Below are 24304 nucleotides of genomic sequence, written 5' to 3' on the forward strand. Positions count from 1 at the left end.
TAAATTCAAGTCTGTAAAAACTGTGCAGGACATTATAATTGAAAAACAAAAACTGTACAGTCCCCAAACAACATTTACAATACAAGAGGGGTATTAAAACAGCAGATTCTGGGTTTGTTAGAGTTTGAGGCATTCAGGGCAACAACAGCTCTTGGGTAGAAACTGTTCACAGCAGACTTTACCTACAATTTACCTGCAATTCCAGCAGCTGTCACCTCAAGAAGTTTTGAGGTGACTCAGCTATTGTTGGCTGTGTGTCTGAGGGGAACGAGGTTGGAGTACAGGTCAGTCATCATGGACTTTGTCAGCTGCTGTGAACACAATCATCTATGTCTAAACACCAGCAAGACGAAGGAGATGGTGATCAACTTCCGGAGAAGGAGAAGGTCTCCATCACACATACAGGCAAACATCCAGGGCTCGGACATTGAGCAGGTCGACAGCTTTAAGTACTTGGGCGTTCACCTCAACAAAAAACTGGACTGGACTCACCACACTGCCAGCGTGTACAGGAAGGGTAGTAGCCTCTACTATCCACTATGCTGTGGTCTGCTGGGGAGTGGGCAGCACTGACTGAGAGAGACTGTACAAGCTGGTCAGGAGGGCCAGTGATGTCCTGGACCCGCTGGAGGAGGTGGGTGAGAGGAGGATGGTAGTCAGGCTAACATCCATCATGGATGACACCTCTCACCCCCTGCATCAGACTGTGGATGGTCTGAGCAGCTCCTTCAGTGGTAGACTCAAACACCCACAGTGTAGAACTGAGAGCTACCCCAAGTCATTCATTCCCATCGCTGTACGACTGTACAATAAAACAGTCTAGAGCATTGTACTGTATATATACAGTATATCACCTTGTCCCCACCTGTTAATTTGTATATATCTGTATCCTTTATTCTTTTTAGATTTTATTTATCTATTTCTATTTCTATTTATGTATAGCTTCTATTATTGTATTGTTTATTTCATTTTATCTTCATTGGACTATTTTTCGTGTTTTTTTCTGTGTTGTACTCTGTTGTCCTTTTTATTGAGCTTTTTATTGATCTGTCATGTCAGTAAATTTCCCGACTGCGGGATGAATAAAGAATCTCTATCTCTATCTCTATCTCTATCTGTTTCTTGGTCTTGCCCTATGCTCCTTTAATCTATATGTTTATTAGTGAAGAACATTTAATATTAGTAAAAAAAAAATAACAAAAAAAAAAACAGCAATTGAACAGCGATGTTTTATTTTATTTTTTAATATTTAAACATAAATAAATAACAGTGATGCTATATGTAATATTCAGTCAATGTTTGTCTGAATAAGATCCTGCTCTTAAAATTCAGACTCAAACTGTGGCCACTCCTAACAGCTTTGGATGGATTGCAGAATTTGTTGGGTTGAATGTTTCCAATCTGCTATTCTGCTTGGGCTCTTCTGTTGTGAAAACACAACGACTGCTGCAGACTGAATATTTAGTTCTATTCTGGGCAGAGAACGCTTAAATGTCCTCCGGAACTAGTGCCCCTGGTATGTCCACTCACTCTCTTGTTCACTCATGTCGCACAGTGTGATTTCCATCACATCTAGTATGTGAACATTTCAGTGAACTTCAGGCTACGGCTGCTCCAATGCACAATAAGAGCACATACATAGGCCGGCAGGTGAATCAGCTGACATTCAGCGACACACTTCTCTTATCACAACAATATATGGGAATAGATGTTGTGTTTTGGGATGCACCATATGACCAACAGAACCTCTGGAGGAGGGTAACCTGAATCATCATGTACATTAACACAGCACCAGCCTGCATCACCACAGAGCACAGCAGTCACATTCCGCTTCCCTACTGGCCTTGCACACTGCCCCGCTATGTTATTAATCCCGAGACAATCTGTACCTCTACACAATAAGCCTTTACCAATGTTTAGGTCTACTCACCCTCACTCATTTTCAGTGTCTGGCAGACCATTATACAATTAAATAGGTCCTAAAACTGATTACATTTAAATGCCAAGATTGTATTATGTTTTTCTCTCTGCAGTAGTGTTGTGTTCAAGACCGCACTATCCGAGACCAAGACTTGCCCGAGACCAGCATGCACCGAGACCAAGACAAGACCAAGACTTTCGGGAGCCGAGACCGAGTCAAGACCAAGACCGAGACAAACCGAGACCAAGACCAAGACCAAGACCATAAACATTTTTTTTTTCAATTTAAAAAAATAAATAAATAAATAAAATTATGGCAAGGTTCAACAGTTAAATAACATCTCTCTTTAATTTTAGTTTATTTTAAATACATTTGACGGACAAAAAAAAAGGTGCCTGCAAAAAATTAACTAAAATATTAAAACTACTACTGCTACTGATACATTCACAATTATTGTACATATTTGAAAACAAGATTTTTATGTCAGCTGAATGTACAGCAAGTGTTTAAAAGCATTTCTGCCAAGAAATAATGATTCTTTATTCTGATTCTTTCAGTTGTTCAGGTTTAACAGGTCACAGATTTCACAAGATAAGATTTTAGTTTGAAAAAGCCTTTACACAGGTTATTTTTATTAATTCACTTAGTTGATATAGTTTAATTTGGTTGCTGTAATATAACTGGATATTCAATTCACAAAGATTTCCAACTGTAACTGTAAAAGTGAAACTTTCTGAAATAAAACTACAAACAAGTTGTCAGCAGTGTAAAAAACATAGAGCTACAGGTAGATGTGAAACTAAATAAAACAAACTCAAACCCTGGAAAAGTCATGTAACAAATTAATCAATAGTTATTATATATATATATATATATATATAATTATTATTATTATTCTGGATACAGTGGAAACAGAAACTATAAAAAATAATTATATTTTGAACCTGTTTATATTGTGGGGAACATATTATATACATACATGTAATTGGAGTCTAAAGTCACAAAAAAAACACCACTTTAAAAATATTTAATATTATTTGAGTGCAACTCTGCGGCGATGACGCGCTGGTGACGACATAAACCAAGATGGCGGCGGCCCGGACTACAGCCGACATTATGTAATAAAGCCTTAAAAGACATGGATATAATGAAAAGAGTGGATGGACAGATGCATAAACATGCTGACTTTCACACGGACACACACGGACTTATTAAACACACACGAACTTATTAAACACACACGGACTTATTAAACACACACAGACTTATTAAACACACACGGACCTCAGTAAACACGGTAAACGGAACAGGCTTCTCCGCTCGGCTGGCACTAGGACCCAGAAGCAGAGTAAGTGCGTCCCCTATTCAGCCTTCAGAGGCTGTAATATCATCAGTTTATCATTTTACCAGTTATTAGAGCTACTGTCTTTACCAGGGAGATAATATTTATTACTGGTGATTGTTTTCAGGAGTTTTACTGGGATTTTTACCGGTGATTAGTTCATATCTCCCTTGCGCTTCGCGGTCCAAACTGACACCGGAGCCACACAGTATGAATGTGTCACACACGTCACTCAGTCACAATAAGGAAGGTTGTGGTCATTATACAGGGTGGATTAATTAATGAATAAAGGATTGTTTTATCCCGTTCTTCTCCGTGTTATTATCACATTATAAAAATAGCAGGAATTAGTGCTGGTCTCGAACGGTCTTGACGGAAAATCCCGAGTCCGGGCAGCCCGAGTCCAAGACAAGACCGAGTCAAAATGCTTCAGAGTCCGAGACAAGACCAAGACCTTTAAAATTTGGTCTCGAGACCGGTCTCGAGACCAAGACCGGTCTTGACCACCACAACACTACTCTGCAGTCTAAGCTTTCGCCTCTCTCTCAGATACACTGGCATTGAAACTGACGGTCCCAGATATGTGTTTTGCGGGTCTACTAGTACCCCCACCTAGCACCCAATGAGAGCCGGAGATTGGCACCGGCAGACCCCCGCGACCCTGACAAGGAACAAGTGCGTCTGAAAATGGATGCATGGATGGAGGGTCTACTACTATGTGATACGCTGATGTTCTTTCACTCTATTCTGTTCTGTTCTCCTCTTCCTGTCTATGCCATTCACATATATATTAATGAATATACTGTCAAAATACCATACAGCCCTGCAGTTCATTCCTCACAACGTCTCTAACGATTCATCTTTTTTTGGCCTCACTTTAATTTCTAACTCAATCACTGTTATTTGGAGCTGCAGTGCTTTTGAGAGAATCAGAGCTGTAATCAGGCCTCAAGAGGTCAAATTGACTCAACATGGCCCGAACCTGACAGAACACGATCAGATCCTGAATTAAGCAGATTTATTTAAGCAAGACCATGTTACTGCACAAAACTATTCAAATCTTTGCACGCACGCAGCTCAAGAACAAGCTTTTTATAGCTTTTTAAACATCTATTTAGTTCAGAGGCCAGCCTTTGATTCACCTCCTCAGCATCCAATTGTACATCTTTCTTGCACTCATCGAAATGCATCACCTGACCGCTCATTAACTCATTCAGTGCCAGCCGGTTTCAGAATTTCTGCTGCCCTCAGTGCGAGCCGTTTTTGAGCATTTTGACTGATTTTTAAAGACCCACAGAATATTTTGTATTATAACAATCTGAATTCTGAAAAATAAAAGTCTCTAATTTCATCAGAACAATAATTTTGTTTCGAGCTTGTTTTGTTCTTCTGTAATCCGTACTTAGAGGCAAGTTTCACACAGTTTGTGACGAAAACCTGAGAAAAACGGCTTTTTCTTTGAAGCATTTCTTTTTTTTTTTTTTTTTTTGCTTTAGGTACACCTCATTATTGGTTTCCTTCTATAAAAGTACAAAAACAACACTGAGACCAGGATTTTGATGGCTAAATTATTTACGCCATAATCTCCCTCGTCCCTGCTTCTTCCTCCTTAGCTAATGGTAGCATCAGTGGCTAATCTCTCATCCAAACATGCTTATTTAACTGAGCTACTTTTACACACACACATATATATATATATATATATATAGTGCGTGTGTGTGTGTTATGTGAACTGTGCCCATTGCCTCCCAAATAACCCTGACAAATAACACATGTTAAAATGTGTTGAACTAACAGAGAACAAGTAACATAATATTTCATAATAAATCCAAAACTAAATTAAACTCATTATGTCCACATTCTAATTGTAACATATTCAGGAAACAACAACACTTTGTTTGCAATATGTGCCAAAAAGCTTAAGAAAACAAAAAAAGTAAATTAATGTTTTAAATCAGCTAATAAAAGTTTGTTTCTGGTTCCGCTCCACTTCACATGCCAACGTAAATCATTGTTTGCATTTTAGTTACACGTTACATTTTGATCCCAGTCATGTATCTAATGCAGTCTTTTGAATGCTCTTTTAATTTCTGATACATTTTAGGTTTCTAAATTTGCCTAGTAATGATCTTTATTGTCGATGAAGAAAAGGTTTTTAAGAAGATTGGCATGAAATTGAAATTCTCTACCACACACTTTGAGAAGCACTGGTCTAGTAACAGGCCTGTCTCTCATTAAATGGGTGAAAGTTGCAAGTCTGTAACGCATAAGGTTGATTTGTTATGAAGTTTTATAAATTAGAAGTTTAGACAAGAAGAATGTACAGTATATATGCATCGGGTGTTGACCCGGCCCTTCTGTCAATTTTTAAAAGTCTATGTGGCCCCTGAGCCAAAAAGTTTGCCCACCCCTGCTGTAGAGGGAGTAGTTGCTAGTGGGATAGAGTCTCAATCAGAATCATTTGGACTGAGCTGGGAGTTAGATATCTGTAACAGAAGTATCCCCAAAGGTTTGTGTGAGCGGAAGAACTATTACAGGCAGAGTTATTGAGATAAGCACAGCACCAGCACAAAGGCCAGTGACTGTGTAACGAATGGGAACTATTCTCAATGTGGTACTGAGTCTCAGTTAAGCTGAGATACTGTTTTTCAGACTGTAGGGGATTATGAAAAATGGGATATATTAATCACAATATTAATTATGATTATTAATATTACCTCAAAAATGCCAGGGTGCCATCTCAAAACTTAAGTTTTTCTAAGAAACGTTCTTAACTTTGGAGAATGCCTCTTAGAGGATGGGTTATTGTTAATTATTCAAAAGTCACGTTGTGATTTGGTGACGTAGGTTTTGTGGTGTCGTGTTTGCTCAACTGTTGTGGGCATGTATGAGTGCATGTAAATGCTTGTTGAAAGAGAACAAACAGATGGAGGGAATCCCAGATTAACACAAAATAATGATCTTTCCAATATCAGACCTTGAAATATCATTATCAGTCATTTTGATACCAAGCATGGCTATACTTAACACAGCATTACTTCAGAAACCGGTTGGTGAATTTTACTGGTAAATATAATTATCAAAGATCATGTTATTCTTCTGTTTCATAGGTTAAACTAACATTTGTGAAGTGTCTAGACATTGTTGCATACAATAACAGCTAATAACTTTCTGTTGGGTAGAAAAATTACCTGAAACGAAATCTAGATGATAAGACAATGTGTACATCTTCAAATTGTGTATAGATTATTATAATGTAATTCTCTTTTGAGATTTTCAACAATGGTTTAAAATTTATTTTGTCCTTTTTGGAGGAAAAGAGAGGGTTTTTTCCACAAGAGCAGAGTCATAAAAGTCCTTTAGGGAGGAACCCTGGGAAATGTCAGAAAGCAACACTCCTCTCCACAGGGAGAGCAGGGTTGAAACAAAGCAAAAATATCTGTTGGCCCAAGTGGGCGGCCTGTTCCCCCCCCTCCTTCGGGGTTGTAGAAGAGGGTCGAGGTTAAGGTTCAGTTATTGCAAAGCAGACTCCCCTTTGCTTTTTTCCCCTTTCAAGAGGGAGAAAAAAAGTCCTGTAAACAGTTGGTGATAAGAGACGGGTTCCTATGTCTTTTTGCTTTGATAAAGGGAAAAAGGGAGGGCGAGGATTCTAGTTGTGAAAAGACCAGTCTTATTCGATAAATCCTTAAAAAGTCTGTTCCTTTTGACCTGTAAGTGTTGGTTCTCTTACAAGGGTGTTTTATCCGCTGTATTGGGTTGTAGCAGGTCGCTCAGTAGCTCTGGGGACTTGTAGGAACCGGTTCTGAATCATGTAAGGTCTACTGCAGACCATTTACACAAAAATATTATTCTCCCATATTACCTGAATCACACTGAATTCTGGTCAATGATGTTAAACTAATAATAAAAATAAATACATGAATAATTAAAGAAAAGGGTTTATTGGTCACTGTGGTGTCTGTGTTGTTATTGCTGTTCTTGTCTTTGTTCTTATTATTGTTCCTGTAATGACCATTGTCTGTTTGTTTTTGTGATGTTAAGAGAAAATAAGGAAAATTATTTAAAATAAGGCAGATGGAAATATAATTATTTAAATTATTATTTCATTAAAAAAAAGATTGACCAAGACCCTGTTAACTGTGAAAATAGCGTTTGCTCTGGAAAATAACTTTCATAACTAATGTGGAGGAACTTCCATTAGTTAGGGACTATGCTACAAATCTAGATAATTATATCCTGGATTTATCTCCATTGGCTTTAACTAACTTTCCCTGTCAGAAAGAAACTGTCTTTTAAGCCAAGTGTTTTCAGAGGACTAGTTTTAAATTGTTGTGACATTTAATAAAAGACATAGGCATTCCAATTTATTAGATGAAATATTACTGAAATTATAATACTATACAGTAAGGGACAAATGAGATGACCATCTGAACATAGCCCAAGATGACGACATCTCCTTAGTGATGATTAAATATAAGAAACCGTTTCTCTGTTTACCAATGTTTGATTGAACACACTGAACATTAGTAACTCATGAGAAGTAAAACATCATTAAAAGATTAGTCATCACCAAACACTCTCACAGAGGGGAAAAGTGCATCTCTAGTGATACCAATAGTTGATCCACATACTGTTCCTAGTAATATTCACTTATTAAAGGTTGGCAACCTAAATTAAAACAATGAATGTAACACAAGAAGATAAAAGACAAAAATGACAAGAAATATGAATTCAAACAATGAAGAAAAACAGAATTTTGAATGTTCCACTGTTAAATTATGAGGAAAAATGCGTGTTTACTTAGTTTCATTTTCTATGTTTGGGTTCATGTTGTGGGAATGTGATGGAGTTTTTTGGTCCAGATGCTAAAAGATCAAAGGATAAAATTCATTCATTGGATAAAATTATACAATTAAATCATATTATTTTAGGAGGGTAAGTTTTAAAATTTGAATTGGAAATACAGCAGATTAACTTTAGGAACTATTGTGTGGGCTGTGATTTCAAATTATTCCTTAATAGCCATTAAGGGAAATAGAAAGATCACGGTAAGCAAGTACAAATACACTTAGGGAAATATTTTGAGCAAATAAAAAGCCTTTTATTTGTTTTTTTCTGTTCCTGTTTTCTGAGCTCATAGAGTCCAAGTGTTTTCACCTAACACTAGAATGATGGATGGATTGAAAAGTGTTTTTAATACAATTTTTTTTTTTCTCAGGAAAGGACCTGAAACATCCCTGGGATCTAAAAGATCATGGTGGTTGTCATGGTAGAAGCTAAAAAAAGATAAAGACTCAACAGTTTTAATGAAGGGTTAAAAAAAAAAAAAAAAAAAAAAAAAAAAAAATGCTTCAATTTAGCTTTCAATAAGACACAGTAGGAATGAAAGGAGAAAAAAAACGTAGCCAATGGAATTCGAGAATATTTTGGTTTTAAAAACAAAGGTCATTTGCAAAGAAGCAAGTGATTATTGTAAAATGCCAAAAGCTTCAGATACAGAAATAAAACATTATTTTTCAGTAATGTTAAACATAGTTTTAGAAGCAATACAGTTGAATTGGTGGAGAATTTGTCAATAGAATGGTCAGTCGTAAGATGATTGTTTGGAGATAAGCAGCACTCCCATACATCGGAATGGGGACACTAAGATGTAGGGATGAGCGAGTACAGCATTATGTGCATCTGTACCTGTATCTGTGAACCATAAATTATCTGTATCGCTATCTGTACTCGAAATGGGTGGGACCTAACCCGAAAGTGGGCGGAATTTAACCTGAAAGTGGGCCGGGTTGTCTTGAAAAGGACGTGGTTTTAACCGGTATGTTATTTTAAGCATGCAATTGATATGGGTTGATCAGAAATTGTCATATTTATTTCTGATTAGAAAACAGGATAGCATCAGCATTGAGCTTCAGATCAATGTTTTTGATCACAATAGCAAAGAACAAGTTTTGCAACAATGAATTCAAATACGGTTGCGATTATGAAGTAAAATGAGTTTTCATACTTAGTATGTCTGCATATGCTGTCAAAGGTCAACACTACAAGAAATGCAATATTCTAAAGAGTTTCATCAGTTTCATCACGTCCAACAAAAAGAAAAGACAACTATATTTATAACACTTATAACGTGGGAAGACAGGAGCGGGAAAACTGTGGGATGCCACAAAAGTGACGCCCCAAATTTGGGGGAGGGGTGTTGGGGGCGGGTGCAAGGCAGAGTAGGGGAGAGGAGAGGATTCCAGCCGCTAGGGAGGCACGGGTATGCAGCCTATGGGCACCTGCCTTTGGAGTGGGGGAGGGTGGTGGCTGGTGGAGGCATTAGACAAAAAAAAACCTTTGCTTTCACTCTGACAGTCAGGTGGGTGATGACCTTGGAAGGTCTGGTTCAGAAGACAGAAAGTCCAGGTGGTAATGGGGGAGGAGGGGGAGGAGCTGACATACAAAGGTCTGGTCTTTCTGAGTCAAGGTGAGCGATTATAATAGGCTTAGGCGGCGTCATGTTTCATTGTAGCCAATCAGAGCCAGTGTTTTTACACATGTGCCAGCACACACACACACACACACACACACTACAGATTGGATGAAGCAGCAGAGATGACGAGCGTGGAGCAGTCTGATGAAAAGTTGGCATTTTTAAGGTGGTGATACAAACACTACTTTAAATTATTTGTGGTCAAAGACAAGAACGTGCATGTGAAGTGTTCATTATATCCAGGAGCGAAGACTTTGTCAACATCCGTTGTAAGCAACTCAAACAATGAAGCACCTCACAACGACACACGCATCTAAAAAAATGAATTATTTGACATATAGCAACTTTTTTTTTTTTTTTTACAGTAACGCAAATAGTTACTTTCCTTGGTAATGAGTTACTTTTATTATAGAGTAATTCAGTTACTAACTCTTGTACTTTTTGGAACAAGTAGTGAGTAACTATAACTATTTACTTTTTTAAAGTAACGTTCCCAACACTGATAAAGAGAGAGTTGCAACAACTCAGTTCACTCCAGTGGTTAGTTTTTTTTACAGCATTGGCGGCTCATGAAGCCTCACAATTGTTCCGGGAAGTGATCAGTTTACTATTGTAGCCAATGGAGCTAGAGCTGATTAGACGGTTTGTGACGCACTTTTGAACGGTAAGACGTTATTACAGTATATTATCAGTGTATCTAAACCCATTAACTTGTGCATTAAGACATGTTAGTGAATTCTCCCCCGCTAAACTAATAAATTTATTTTTTGTATTTTCATTTTTTGTATTTTCATTTTTTGTATTTTCATTTTTTATTACTATTATTATTATATTTTTCATTGTGAGATACACTGCTGTCGTTTTCATGTTAAAAATAAAAAAAAATAAAATTTCTTCTTAGAAAATTAAGGGATTATTAGCATTTAATTCACACAGTTTTATCAACCCACATAGGCTAAAGAATTTATCAAACAATAAGCTTTTCAATTGTGTTGTTTGTGGAAAAAGTTTGATTATGATCGCCTCACAGATTTTTTCCTGTATAATCCTGTATTTTTTTTTTTTTTATTGCTCCCGCTGAGTTTGACTAACCATTTCTTTCTCCTCTCTGGTTCTGTTCCAAACATTTTCCCTCCTTTATCGGAATGAGTGGAGCGTCCTCATACAGCACAGCAAACTGCATGACAAGTTGTTTTTGACTTTGTTAGACATTTTTTTAACAAATATATATATATATATATATATATATATATACATATAACTGTCTATATATAACTGTAAATATGCTAAGTAAAATACGTAAATAAATAAAGTAACAATAATAATAATAATAATAGAAAATGAATTCAATAATTAATAATAACAATAATAATGAATAATAACACAATAACCAAAATGGCTAAGAAACCAACAGCAGAAACAGTGATATAAATCATATACATAATTGTAAATAATGATAGAAATAATGGTAATAATCAGACATAGTACATAATGGGAGAACACAAAATAATTAACATCCATTGTATGAGTAAAATCACAACAAACAATAATAACTAAAATAGAAATTGCAGAGGTGATAATAACATACAGTATGTGTTGTGTAATCAATAATTACATCAGTAATAATTACAACGCAAGTGAGAATAGCAGTAAATATAATACTAATACAAATTATATAAAAATGGGTATGCAGGGAAACAAAAGATATAAATAAAAATTTAAAATTTAAACTACAAAAGATATACTGATGTAATGATATTTCTGTAAGTAATGTTTGTAAAAGGTTAATGAATGATTGCCATTTTGGGGTATGATTATTGTCAGAGTAGTTTTTATTTTCTAAGGAGATGTGGTCAATAATTAGGTTTTTCTAGTGTGTGGGGTTCATGGAGTTCCGTGATTTCCAGCTCATGAGGATTGTCTTCTTGGCAACAGCTAGCACCACAAGAATTAAATGGCTGCGTGTTTGGTCAAGTTTGGAAGTAGATAAGTCTCCTAACAAACAGAGAGAGTGGGAACGTGGGATGTGGCAGCCCATGATTTGTGATAGAATATCTGTGATGCTTTTCCAGAAGGGTTGGACAGGTGTGCAGTACATGGATGTAACTATCTGTGAAATTTTCTGAACAGTGTACTGTGGAAAGTTTAGCCCACTTTTTTTGTTTAGTTAGGTGTGTTCTGTGAATCAGCTGTAGATTAGAGTTTTTTGTCATTAAGTGATTATTCTTGCAGATTTGGACCAGCCGGTCTATTTCTCATTTTTTAAGGGTAGAGAGGGTAATATGTCTGTAATATTAATTTGTATATATATATATATATATATATATATATATATATATATATATATATATATATATATATATATTATGTGGAAATGTTAATAAGTGTAGAAGCTGGAGGTGGAATATCTATGTTTATATTCTTATTTTTCAATTTTGATTGGATAGATGATGTAACCTGTAAATACTGTAAAAACTGTTGGTTTCCAATGCCAAACTTCTGGACCAGAAGAGGGAATGGAGTCAGGGTGTTATTGCAGAAAATGTGTTTGAGGTGCGTGCTGCCTTTACCTTTCCAGGTGCTTAAGTATAATGATTGTTTATTGCTAGTGAAATCCGGATTGTTCCAGATCAAAGTGAAAAGTGAGTGTGCCAAAGTGAAGTTAATAATGTTGTGAAATTCCCACCAGGCTGTTAGAGTGGAGGATATTGTAGGGCTTTGAAAACAGGGGTATTTTTTAACAGTCTGACTTAGGAATGGTAAATCTGAGATGTTGATGTCTTTATTAATTGTTTGTTCTATATCTAACAATGTATTGTCTGACTTTGTGGGGTGAGTCCATTTATGAATACAGTATATTGAAAATGGGATGCCAATGAATAATTTTTGAAGTTCGGTGCATTCAGTCTGCCCAGATTTTTTTTTTTGTTTTCTGAAGTGTGGCTGGTTTTATTATTGGGGTTTTGTTTTTCCATAAATAGGTGTTGCAGGGGCTGCCACATCCAGAATGTTGGAGTTTATTGGGAGTATGGAAGATTTGATCCAATTGATAGAGTAGTCAGATATATGGGAAAAGGATTTTATAACTTTCATAACTTCTTGTAATTTGGTGTGACATTAATGAATGAAATGGGGTGGTTACTTGAAGGTAGGGTGGGGTCTTTATTGGGTTTGAGGAGGAGTGAAATTGATGATGTATTCATATTGGGTGGAAAACGGGATTTTTGTTGTATTTCAGTGATCATTCTGTGGAAAAGTTGAGATAAGATTGGCCAGAAGTGTTTGTAGAATTCAGCAAGGAAGGCGTCAGGTCTGGGTGCTTTGTTGTTAGGCATTCTATTGAGGGCAGAGTAGATTTTTTATTCGTTAGTGGGGTGTCTAATGTGTTTTTTTGTTCAGTGGAGAGCTGGGGTAAATCTAGGCTGGTGAGAAAGAATTTGATGTCTTCTTCTTTTGGATTATTATCTGAGGAGTACAGTTTGCCATAACATTCTTTGAATTATTGATTAATTTCATCATATCAATTCGTAGGCTCCCCTGCTGAATTCTTACAGGTGAAGATGGTAGATTTTTTCTTATTATGTTTAATTTGGTTTGCAAGGTATTTGCCGGCTTTGTTATTGAAATCGAAGTTTTCTTGAAGGAGTCTACTAATCATGAGGTTTGTTTTCTTTCAAGATTTCATTTATTTGTAGTTTATATTGTCTTGATTTTTTGTCATTTTTTTCTGTTGGGTTAGTGGCGTTGTTAATTTCTAGCTGTTTGATTTTTTTGGTGCGATTCAAATTTTTTTCTGATAAGCAGAGCATGAAATGATTATACCTCTCATGACGGTTTTACCTGTTTCAATAAAAGAGTTGGTGATGACTCTGGGGAATCATTCAATTACAGGAAGGAAGCCCACTCTCTTTTGATGAGAGTGCTACATTCTGGGTCTTTTAGGAGTGATGTGTTGAGACGCCATCTGGTAACTGGTTTGTGAAGTCTTGGCATGGTCCATTTGAGCATAACTGGAGCATGGTTGCTGATGATTATGGGTAGATTTGGTGGTCAGAAATATTTTGGATGATTGAGTTACTGGTGAGAAAGACATCAATTTGTGAGTATGAGTGATGGACTGGTGAAAAAATGAGAACTCTCTTGCCAAGGCCAAAATCTCTCATGAACTGGATTATTGTTCCTTTGGACTGCCAAGTGCTTTTATTGCTGGATGTGTTGGATCTGTCAATTGATGGGTCCATTACTGTATTGAAGTCATCGCCAATTATTATTGGAGAGTCAGAAAAGTTTGATATGGATGAAAAGAAGTTATAAAAAAAACCATGGGTCATCAATGTTTGGACCATACAGATTACCAATTGTTTTCTTTTTTTGTTTTTTTTTTTTGATTACCAATTGTTAATGAAATATTGTTGATTGTTATATTAATGATGATGAAAAGTCCATCTGGGTCTGTAATTCTGGATTTATGGGTGAATGGCAGTGATTTGTTGATTAAAATACAAACTCCTGTTTTTTATTGTAATGAGATGAAAATGAGACCGGAAATTTAGATGATTTTAACTTAATGCTGTCTAGTTCTGAAATATAGATTTTCTGTAATAAACAAATATGTGCCTGGAATGAGGTGAGATGACTGAATATTTATTTATTTATTTTTTTGCTTGAGTGCCAATACCACGAACATTCCATGAAGCGATTTTAAGAGTTGTCATACTGTTTCATTATTAACAATCAGAGAGTGGTGAATCATTGTGTGTGTGTGTGTGTGTGTTTTACAAAACTGAATAAACAAAACAAAAACAAAAAAATTAACAGCAAAATTGAAACACGTAAAAAGAGAAAAAACACTAAACAATAAAGCTGAGTGCGCTGTTTGTGTGTGTGCATGGTTATGCGGAGTGGGACGTGGGTGCTATAGTAAATATATTCAATCTCATATGTTACAGTGAGCAGTTGCGGGGGTAGAAGGGGGAGAGTGTATGTGAAAAAGAGACAGAGCAGTTATGCTTGAACATATTAAAAAGAGACAGTCTAAACAGGGGGTGCTGTCCTTGCTGCGGTATAACTGTCTGTTTTTGTATAGTTTATCCAGTGAGATGACTGCTTTCTTTCCTTCTGTTATCATTTCCTTGCAGAAAGAGCTGCAGAAAGAGCTGCTTTCTTCTGTCCATGATTTCTTTCGGGTATTGATCATTAAGTTGAAAGTCTGTTGCTTTTTGCTGTTTTCCTTGTCGTTTGATGAGTTTTTTCTGTTTGAAGTGTTCGATTTTGGCAATAATCGGGCAAGGTCGGTTGTTGTTAATGTTCTTTTGTCCAATTCCTTTCATTGCTTTATTTTCGGCGGTGACGGAGGTGATCTTGGTTTTTACAGAGCTAAGCTAGCCATTGATGTTGAGGATGGTCTGATGTAGTGTTTTGTTTTCCTTGTTTCTATTTGTTTGTGACTGAACTTGAGGCTTTGACATAGTGTTTGGAATTCTTTGTGTAATAATTCAACGAGCGATTCTGGCATTGAATCCGGAGAGTTTTTGATTGATGGAAATGAGGATGTCGCTTACCTTTGACCATCTGATCCAATTCCATAATTTCGGTGGGATAAAGGCAGAAAGAGGCTCCTGTTAGATGCACAAGAGACAGACAGCAGACATAACAGCAGGAAGAAGTAGGGAGGGAAAGTGGGAGCGAAAAGGAATGTGACTGCCTCCACCGAGTAGCAGAAGAGACAAGAGACAGACAAGAGACAGGGCAATGTTACACATAGGTGAGGGGGATGGGAACAGGGAAGAGGGAGTCAGAGTGGATGAAAGGGTGGGGAAGAGTTGACTGCTTTGTGAGAGTGAAATGTGATGTTATAGTTGTGTTTATTGTGTTGTGTTACCCATTCAGCCAGTCTGGTGGAAAGTGTGGAGCTTAAGTATAATGATGGTGGCCATGACCAGAGGGAAGGAGTGAGTGGTTATACCTAAAACTGGTATTTGGGATCAATGTGTCTAAGGTTAAGCCCAGTACGAGTTTATCCCACAGCCCAATACATGCTAGTGCATCCATGACCAATGTTTGTGCAAGAACGGCTTCTGCGAACCAAAGCGGAGCCCCGGGCCCGAAGACGCAGCCAGGCCGGCAGAAAGAGCAGAGGTCAAGGAGCACCGAGCCACCCCATCACGACCAAGAAGCCCCCCAGACGCCCCTAAGATCCCAAGTCGAGAGGGAGCCACCGTCCTCCACATACACACCCAAGAAAGCCCCAAGTAGCTGAGAACCCAGCTCGCCCCGCCAACAACCTCAAACCCCCAACCCCAAGCCCCCCACCAACACCCACCCCCCACCCCAGCACCAAACTCCCTGAGAGGAGGGCCCAAAGAGCCCCCCGCCCGAGATCCCAGCGGAGGAGCAAAGGTCAGCGCCCAGTAGACGGCCAGAGCCGCGCCGTACAGGTAGCCAGCGGGCCCAAAGGAACTAGAGATCGGACCCCAGGCCAGATAGAGCCGCAACAGAAGCAGCACTGGCAGCAGAAGCAGCACTGGCAGCATCTTGCCCAAGGACCATGGCAACATCCCCAGCTGCCTTTGGCACTAAGGGGACTCTGCAAGTCGCCCCACTGTCCCCCAGGCGCACCAGCTGAGCCCTCTAGAGCACCCCAGATCACCCTTCATCAATGCCACCAGCGCGATGAGCCTTAGTTATTGTCAAAGTCAGGACCCCTCCAAGGGCCCCTTGGGGGGGCATGCAAGGGCGCGGCCCGCACAGACCTCCGCCAAGACCGGCCCAGCCAGCAGGTCAAGGGCAACCCCCCCAACTGGTGTGTATTAGTAGCCCCCAGCCAAAAAAAATTACTAATTGATATCACATAAAACTTGCTTAATTGATTTTAAGACCAAGAAATTTACAAATGCGGTGATATTGTATGCTTAAATATGCAATTGAAGTGGGCTCATAATTTTAGCGCAGCACACTAGATTATCATTTTGTGCTTACATTTATACTGTTCTTATTGTTTACCATTTACCATTGAGCTAAATTTGGTGGAGGGCAGCACCTCTTTTGCAACACAGTAGACAATGTTGATTTTTATTTTAATTTCTCTTAGTACATCACTGTACAGCTTCCTGAATTGTTTGTTGATATTTCACCCAGAACGCTAACTTTAGTTGAGCCATAGTAGGACTATCACTTAGAAAAAACTTTGCAGTTGTATTTAATCCAACTACTATCTCTTCCTTTACACAGGAAGCTATCTCTGTTATCTAAGCACAGAAGTGCCTCCAATGACAAAGGAGGGGTTTAGATTACTACATTAGTGTCTTTTTTGTGATTCATTCTCCTTTTTTAACAAAGAAAATTAAACAAATGTAAAATAAATAAATAAAACAAAAATATGCAAGCACTGCCAAAATCTTAAAAAATAATCAGAAAAGTATAATGTTGCTATAAAGATCAGCCTAATGCCAACTATGAAAAATATCATTACACACAATCAGTGTCAAAAAACTGTTCCAAGAACTTACTTTTAGTGGCTGTATATTATATAACAGTCCCGTTTACCCATCTTCTAAGAGTAATTTATCTTTGATTTACAATGATAAAGAGATATTGTCCTCTGTAAGTACCAGAATGAATAATACAGTATATGGAGGCAAAGATATCCCAAGATTCCTTTGCAAAGTCTCCAAAGCTGCACTTTATCTGTTCTCATTATTCTAATATGGTATTGCTCTAGGACAGATCAGACAGCATATTCTAACCACGCCTGTGAGCCTGTGTAACCCTTCAAATTCATTTGACCATACATATTGTTCTTCTATAGTGTAAGGCTATAGCTGATTATATATATGCTTCTTATAATATTTCTAAATGTAGAAAGTTCTTTGGGTTTGGCTGTAAGCCAAGAGGATCAACATTTTACAAGCTTGCGAAGTGCTGCCCAGAAGGCTTTCCCCAGAGCTTTACTAATGAGAGGACAGTGAAAAGAGAGAAGAGGACTTCAAGCAGCTAAAAGCACCCATTTTAACAGTCTGCATGAAACACCAACAGAGAGTGTGGTGACACTGCCACAGGGCTTCTTCAGACAATGTCATGACCCCGCCTATGCCTCACGGCTAGCCGCCATCATCGTTTACCCAACATGTTCGACCCTGTAGGTACAGTTAGATTGACTTAACACAAGATGACTCCACAGCAAAGGCAGATATCCAGAGGATACATAGCCTATCCAGGAGCACACGGTCTCTTAGCATCACTATTATTATGTTGATAACATGACAAGATGTCAAAAGCCACCTTTGGAATACATTATGACAGGTGTATGATGTTATTGCTCACCATCAGGGATGTGTGGGCCATCGTTATTCCGTAGCAATGCTCCTCAGGGTCATATTATGGCAACAGACCTCCCTTCCTTGAAGATCAGTAGCTTGTCTGATTAGTTCTTGGGATGATTACAAAGTGCACATGAGGTGATTCATCGCAGCTCTTTTAAAACTTTAGTATATGATATATTAAACCCTTAGTATAACCATTGGCATTAAATTTATAGCATTGTTAATCCTTCGTGTGTGTGTGTGTGTGTGTGTGTGTGTGTGTGTGTGTGTGTGTGTGTGTGTGTGTGTGTGTGTGTGCGTGTGTATGTGTGTGTGTGCGTGTGTGTGTGTGTGTGTGCGTGTGTGTTGATTGTGATTGGCGTATTGTGCATCCCTGACATAGAGGGAGGATTTTCGTAAAATTGACCAACCTTGACCACGCTATGTTTTGATAATCAAATATACATATAAACTCTATGCAGAAAGGTCCTTAGTCCAAGCCAGAAAACAAAAAGTAATTAAAGGATTCAGGGTGTCTAAAAGAATGTACCAGCCAGTAAAATCCCCCAAAAATCTAAGGGGTGGATTCACTATAAGCTTAGGGGTATTAAAACATGTGCAAACATCACTCCACACTCTAATAAGGGGTATAAACTCCAGGGAATCAGGACTGCGCGGGTTGAGCGTCTCACAATATGCCCACAATCCATAATAACATTAGGTTTCAAAGTTTATCAAATTATTTAACTTCTTCAAATGTCATTTTGTACTTCTGTGCACTTACCTCTCAACACTGAACAAGCAAAATGTTCATTTAAATAGGACGGCCACTTCTACACCTATTTGCGCGGCAATGTTAGTGAATTCCCCACAGCAGGTGAGGAAACAGCGCCAACAGCACCTGATTTAATATCCTCTAGTTCAGATCTTACTGAATCCGCCCCTAAATGTTAGTAAGGCAACCATTTTCTGGCAAATTCAAACAAAAATGCAACTTCAGACCATATTAATCAATTAATCAATGCTTTAAACAAATATGCTTTATATTAAATCGCTAGATGCGGAAAGGGCTTGTAGACACGTGAACAACCAAACTATTTGACAAATGAGCCAACAAGCCAAGGGTACAGCCAAGGTCCCTTGTTGCACAAGCCTGTCGGTGCTTTGTCAACTAATGCCTGCAGGATTTGTAGTCCCTCTCTGCCTCTCCAGCCAATCACTCAATCACTGAGTAGCATGAGAGATCTGCTGCTAAGGTTCACATTCAGTTTACACAGAATTTATAAAGCAGCTGCAATGTACAATGAGAGCTAAAAAAAAAAGGATTTAAAAAAAGAAATGTTCATTACTGTAAAATTCAAAGTCAATTAATCTGAGGTGTTTATAAAGACGGGTAGACGGTTACACACAAACTGTGACTTGGCAATATGTAACATGATTAGTTTTACCACCCTAATTTTTGTACTGTTTGAAGCACTGGCATTAGGGTTGCTTTTCTATAAATGTAAACTGCATGCCCAGATGTTTGGCTGCTTCAAATTCTGCAATCCTGAATGGCACCTTTCTTAGCCAATAGCATGCCTCTATCAATGATGAGACGCTATTAGCTGAAAAAGGTGTCTTGTTCTCTGGGTTTATGTAAATTTTTACAATTATCTACAAATGTCTGCACCTCCTCACTGTTCCACGCCTGCATATCTGTCAACTTATAGCTTTTAATGGTCTTTTTCTGTATGCAGCCTGCCAAACGTTATGTAGTATTTTAGATACTTCATGCTAGTTACCAAATTATTTTTAGAAAACTACAGGCTTTTACCCAGTTCCCAGCAAGTAAAAAGTCATAATGTTTTGACTTTACCACAAAGTAATTACCAAGCAGTTGCCTTGGGGACCTGCTTGTGGCAAGAAAGGCCTCTGGTCAAAGTTAGGATCGGTGCAAAGAAACATCTGAAGGGATACTTTACATTTTTCAAAAGCTAAAAAAATGTACAAAAAGAGTGTTTAAGGTAAAAGGGACAAAGAGACAGCTGACAGGTCCTCTTTCTCACTTGAGAGAGGGAACCTGTCTACATACTGTCACTAATACTGAATACAACTTCACCACTTTTCTTTATTGTGTGGAGGAAAGTTTAGGAAACTTATGCTTTAAGATACTGTAAAACCCAAAAATATATATAACTGGCATGAATTTCTGTTAACACATAGTATGTGAGTGCAGCATTTGTAGTGCTTGTTTTACATTATTTGGACAATGATTTTCTGCCCGGCTTTAAAGAGGAAGCTAAACAAAGTGTCCACGATCAAGTCCATTGCATTATTTGTTAAACATTATGTGTAATATAGTACGGTTGGACATTGTTTTTCCTTCAAAGTCTGATATGCTGACTCTCGCTACTCTCCATTGTTGGTCTATGGCGTTTTGCTGTCCCTGCAGGTCAGCATAGGAAGTGCATGTGCACCCTAAACAGTCATGGTGCTCTGTAGACTGTGGACTTATTTTATTTTTTTAAAGATGCTATGATAGCCATTAGCTGTGTGGCTCTAGTGGTAGACTGGCATTAAATTCTGCAATTTTGGCTGTGAAGAGGATCCTCCAAACTTAGCCCTCTACTGTGCGTTCATTCATAAGCAACTGTGAAGCCTTTAAACCGTCTTCCTTGTTTAAGCAGTTTGATCTTATATTTTTTGTTGACAAACCTGATAATGACAGCTGCTATCTAGGACTAGTTTCTTCTGTCTCAACAGCTTCTTGATGTCCAGCATTCTCTGTAGTCACCACTCTGATAAAGGATTTTATTTTATAAAGATTTTATTTATAGCTCAGTAATAATAACATTACTAAAAAGTAACTGTTGTGTTGCTGCTAAAAAATACATGTTAATTAATGTGCACTTTCCCGATTAAATAAACAAATAAACAATACTAGAGGTTTACTCAGGTTATTATAGAGCAGCCCCAAGGAGAAAAAAATGGCTTGGAGGTTGTTGGACCTTTGCAGATATCTCTGCCAGTGGCTCCGCGACGCACACTTCTCGAGCAGATTTTCCTTCTCTAAAGAGCTTTAATGTCATCCCTGTTTACATGACAATGCTTTGATTCTGTTTCCGCTTTTGCTTCTGAAAAGTTCAGCATTCACATGGCAACGCTTTTAAAATGATCTCTGTTTACATGAGACCCCTGGAAGCATAAAAAGGCCAATAGATGGCGGTATGATTTTGCAATGAACCAAAATAAACAAACACAAGTAAGAGTGTCCGCGTGCATCACTCTTTCGATTTAAACTGAATTTCGCCAACAAAGTGTTGATTTGCTTCACCTTCACTTGGATCAACGGAGAACTTTTTCACGCCTGCACCAGATTCTGACAACAATCACAGTGCTGCACTCCTACTGAGAGCTATTTGACCAAAACCTGGGGTTGCGCTTAATTTCTCTCTTTTTAACACAGACTGGTTGGACTCGGCTCGGCACTGCGCTGCGTGGTGAAGGTGATGTGTTTCAATAAGCGCGAAATGATGCACACATGTTTGCTGAGGAGGTGAATGGAGGTTGATTTATGATACATTGATACATTATGTTATAAAATGCATAAATGACTCGTGTTTGACTTGTTGTTTTGTTGTGTGGGTCACTTGTGTAGAGAGCAGCTCTCTGAGCTGTGTGAGTTGCAGCAGTAAACTGCTACTGCATCTGCAACATCACATGAAGCTGCTTGTCATGTGTACAGTTTAATGCAGAATGAGTAACTATGAAATAAAGCTGAGTTATTAAAGAAACTTGCCTATGTGTGCGTGCCGTGAACAGATGTGAATAGTGTCAGGCAGCAATAGGTTCAGGTTTAAAGAGAGATTAGCTTCATTCAGGTTCGGGCCGTATTCTGACCACTACTGGCTGGGTTCAACTTTGTACAGTAGGTCTGTACATGCCCGTGATACAGAAAGTTTTGTTTAGCTGTTTACATGGACATGGAGGGGTACGCATTTTCAAAAACTTGTAAACAGGGCCCCAGACTCTTCTCCTGGGAAATCGACTTTCTGTCCTACTGACCCATGTTGCAGAACATGATTTTTATAGTTTCTCGTATGTAAACAGTGCAGATGAGTGGCAGTTGTGGCTGCTCAAATGCACAGCCAAAACTGTGTATGTAGTAATAAATAAAAATAATAGTAAATGTGGAGCACTGCAAAAACCTAAATAAAATAACACAATAAAGGAAAAGAAAATCATAGGAATCAGGTGGTCCTTAATCAGCACCATAATCAATAACTTGGCGTCACATCTGGCCGAAAATGGCTGCTCCTCGTTGATTGCATTTTCAAGTAAAACATCTTTCAAATAAGTAATTGTGGTTTATATATATAAACAATATGTTAACATTTCCACTTCAAGTACCCTTTATTCATGATGGGCTGTTCCAGTGCCTCCATCATCTTTTCTTCTCTGCATTCTGGACCCGTGGCTTTTTGACCTCCTCCACAAATTGAACAGACATGAAGCTGGTTTGTTTGTGGCTGTTGGCAATCATCTGTGTGGCTCGCTAGCTTAGCTGAGCAGCAGGTTTGTTTGTCTCGCCGATTAGGTCATGAAAGTCTAAGTACCCATGCAAATGAAATAAGCAATAACAAAAATAACAAAAAACCCACAAAAGTAGCAATGCTTAATTAATGCTTTATTACCAAATAATCAATATTTCAATTTGTCAAAGTGTTTCACTTCGTTCTGAACCAACAGAGGCCTCCCTGTAAATGGCAAGAGCCCCCGTCTACCGTTTCCTTGGTGAGATTGTACTGCTGACATAAGAAAATGATAATGTGAGAAACACTTCCAGCTGAAGCCATGTGAGCCCTCAGTGCAAAGCTCATGATTCAAAATGTAAATGGAAGATACGGCGTAACTTGTACGAAGTCTGCTGTTACCTTTGATGGTATCTATATATAAAAGATTTCCTTCTCCAAGTGAAACTATCAGCCAATGACGAATAGCAATAACTCGGCAGAGCACATCAAAATCCACTACATCCACATAAGCATGGTGAAACAGTCAGAGCAAAACACATGAAATGGAGGGTGAAAGAAAATGAACAAGCTGCGCATCCAGGGATAATTGTTGTGACTTGGACCAGAATAAACAATATAAAGGCCCCAGCAAAAGCTCAGCCCCCTGTTAAATGCTTCATAGCATCACTTTCATTTTTACTGTGGTTCTTGGAGTGCATTAGCATTTGTTTCTCCTTTCTACCTCACAGATGGTGATCAAATGGTATATTTGTACCTCACAGTTAGGGCAGGTACAAAATTGGCCTCCGAGCTCTTCCTCCCTGCTGCATCATTATGTTTTGTTTTTTGTTTTTCCCTTGATTAATCTATTTTGAAAGTATATTTTCTAGTGTTTAGTCTAAAGCAAAAGCAGTTCGTTTCAGCATTTTTCTGAGACATCTTTTCATTTTGCTAAGTAACTTCAGTTTTGGACAATTTCCCGACTCACTAATTTGTCTGCTTTTTGTGAGCTATTGATTTTATACTTGATGCTTGACTTCTAGACTTCCCCCTTGTGGAAAAATTAACCAATAGAAACATTTACTAATAACATATCCCAAATGGGTAGTATAATTCCCATTTAAATTCACACTTGAAAAGTATGACTTTTTAAATTGGAATGATTAACAAAATGTCATAATGTATCCAGTTAAACTATTTATTAGTAATTCTCATTGCAATTGATTTTATGACACAAATTATTACCATCTTGTCTTGTCTTCAACCTTTACAATTGTTTACTGCAGCATATTCGGTCAGACTAGTCTATTTCAAATGCTGAAATGAACAGCTTAACTCAACTCAACTCACCTTTATTTAAATAGCGCAAATTACAACAAAGCCATCTCAGAGCGCTTAACAAAATATAAAGTCCATAGTAAGAAAGAAAGAAAAAACTTAACAAGATCCACATGAACAAGCATTTAGCAACAGCGGGAAGAAAAAAAAGTCCCTATTTTTTACGGGAAGAAATCTCCAGCAGAACCAGGTTTAGAGATGGCAGCCAGTGACGTGCTATCAGGGTAGGCAACGTAGGCAGTGCCTACCCAAGGGTGAATTGATATTTTGATTATTTGTTTTAATTATAATATTATTATAAATTATTCATTTTTCCATTTCCAATAGCCTACAGTACCTATAAGTTTGAAACTGTCCGCATTTTGTGTTTTTCATAGCCCAAATTACTAAACAGCGCTATTTCCTGGAACGGTTGCCGTCTCACTCTGCTGT

General features: G+C 38.0%; 1 long non-coding RNA gene across 1 annotated transcript; it reads left to right on the plus strand.

Annotated features, from left to right (window-relative positions):
• The first annotated feature begins 417 nt into the window (after positions 1-417).
• LOC114472916 (uncharacterized) lies at positions 418-16166 on the plus strand. The gene is made up of 3 exons (XR_003675205.1): positions 418-506; positions 2242-2249; positions 16153-16166. It is a non-coding gene; the product is annotated as an uncharacterized LOC114472916 (long non-coding RNA).
• The last annotated feature ends 8138 nt before the right edge of the window (positions 16167-24304 follow it).

This window comes from Gouania willdenowi, chromosome 12, assembly GCF_900634775.1.
Source record: "Gouania willdenowi chromosome 12, fGouWil2.1, whole genome shotgun sequence".
In the NCBI taxonomy this organism is placed as follows: Eukaryota; Metazoa; Chordata; class Actinopteri; order Blenniiformes; family Gobiesocidae; genus Gouania; species Gouania willdenowi.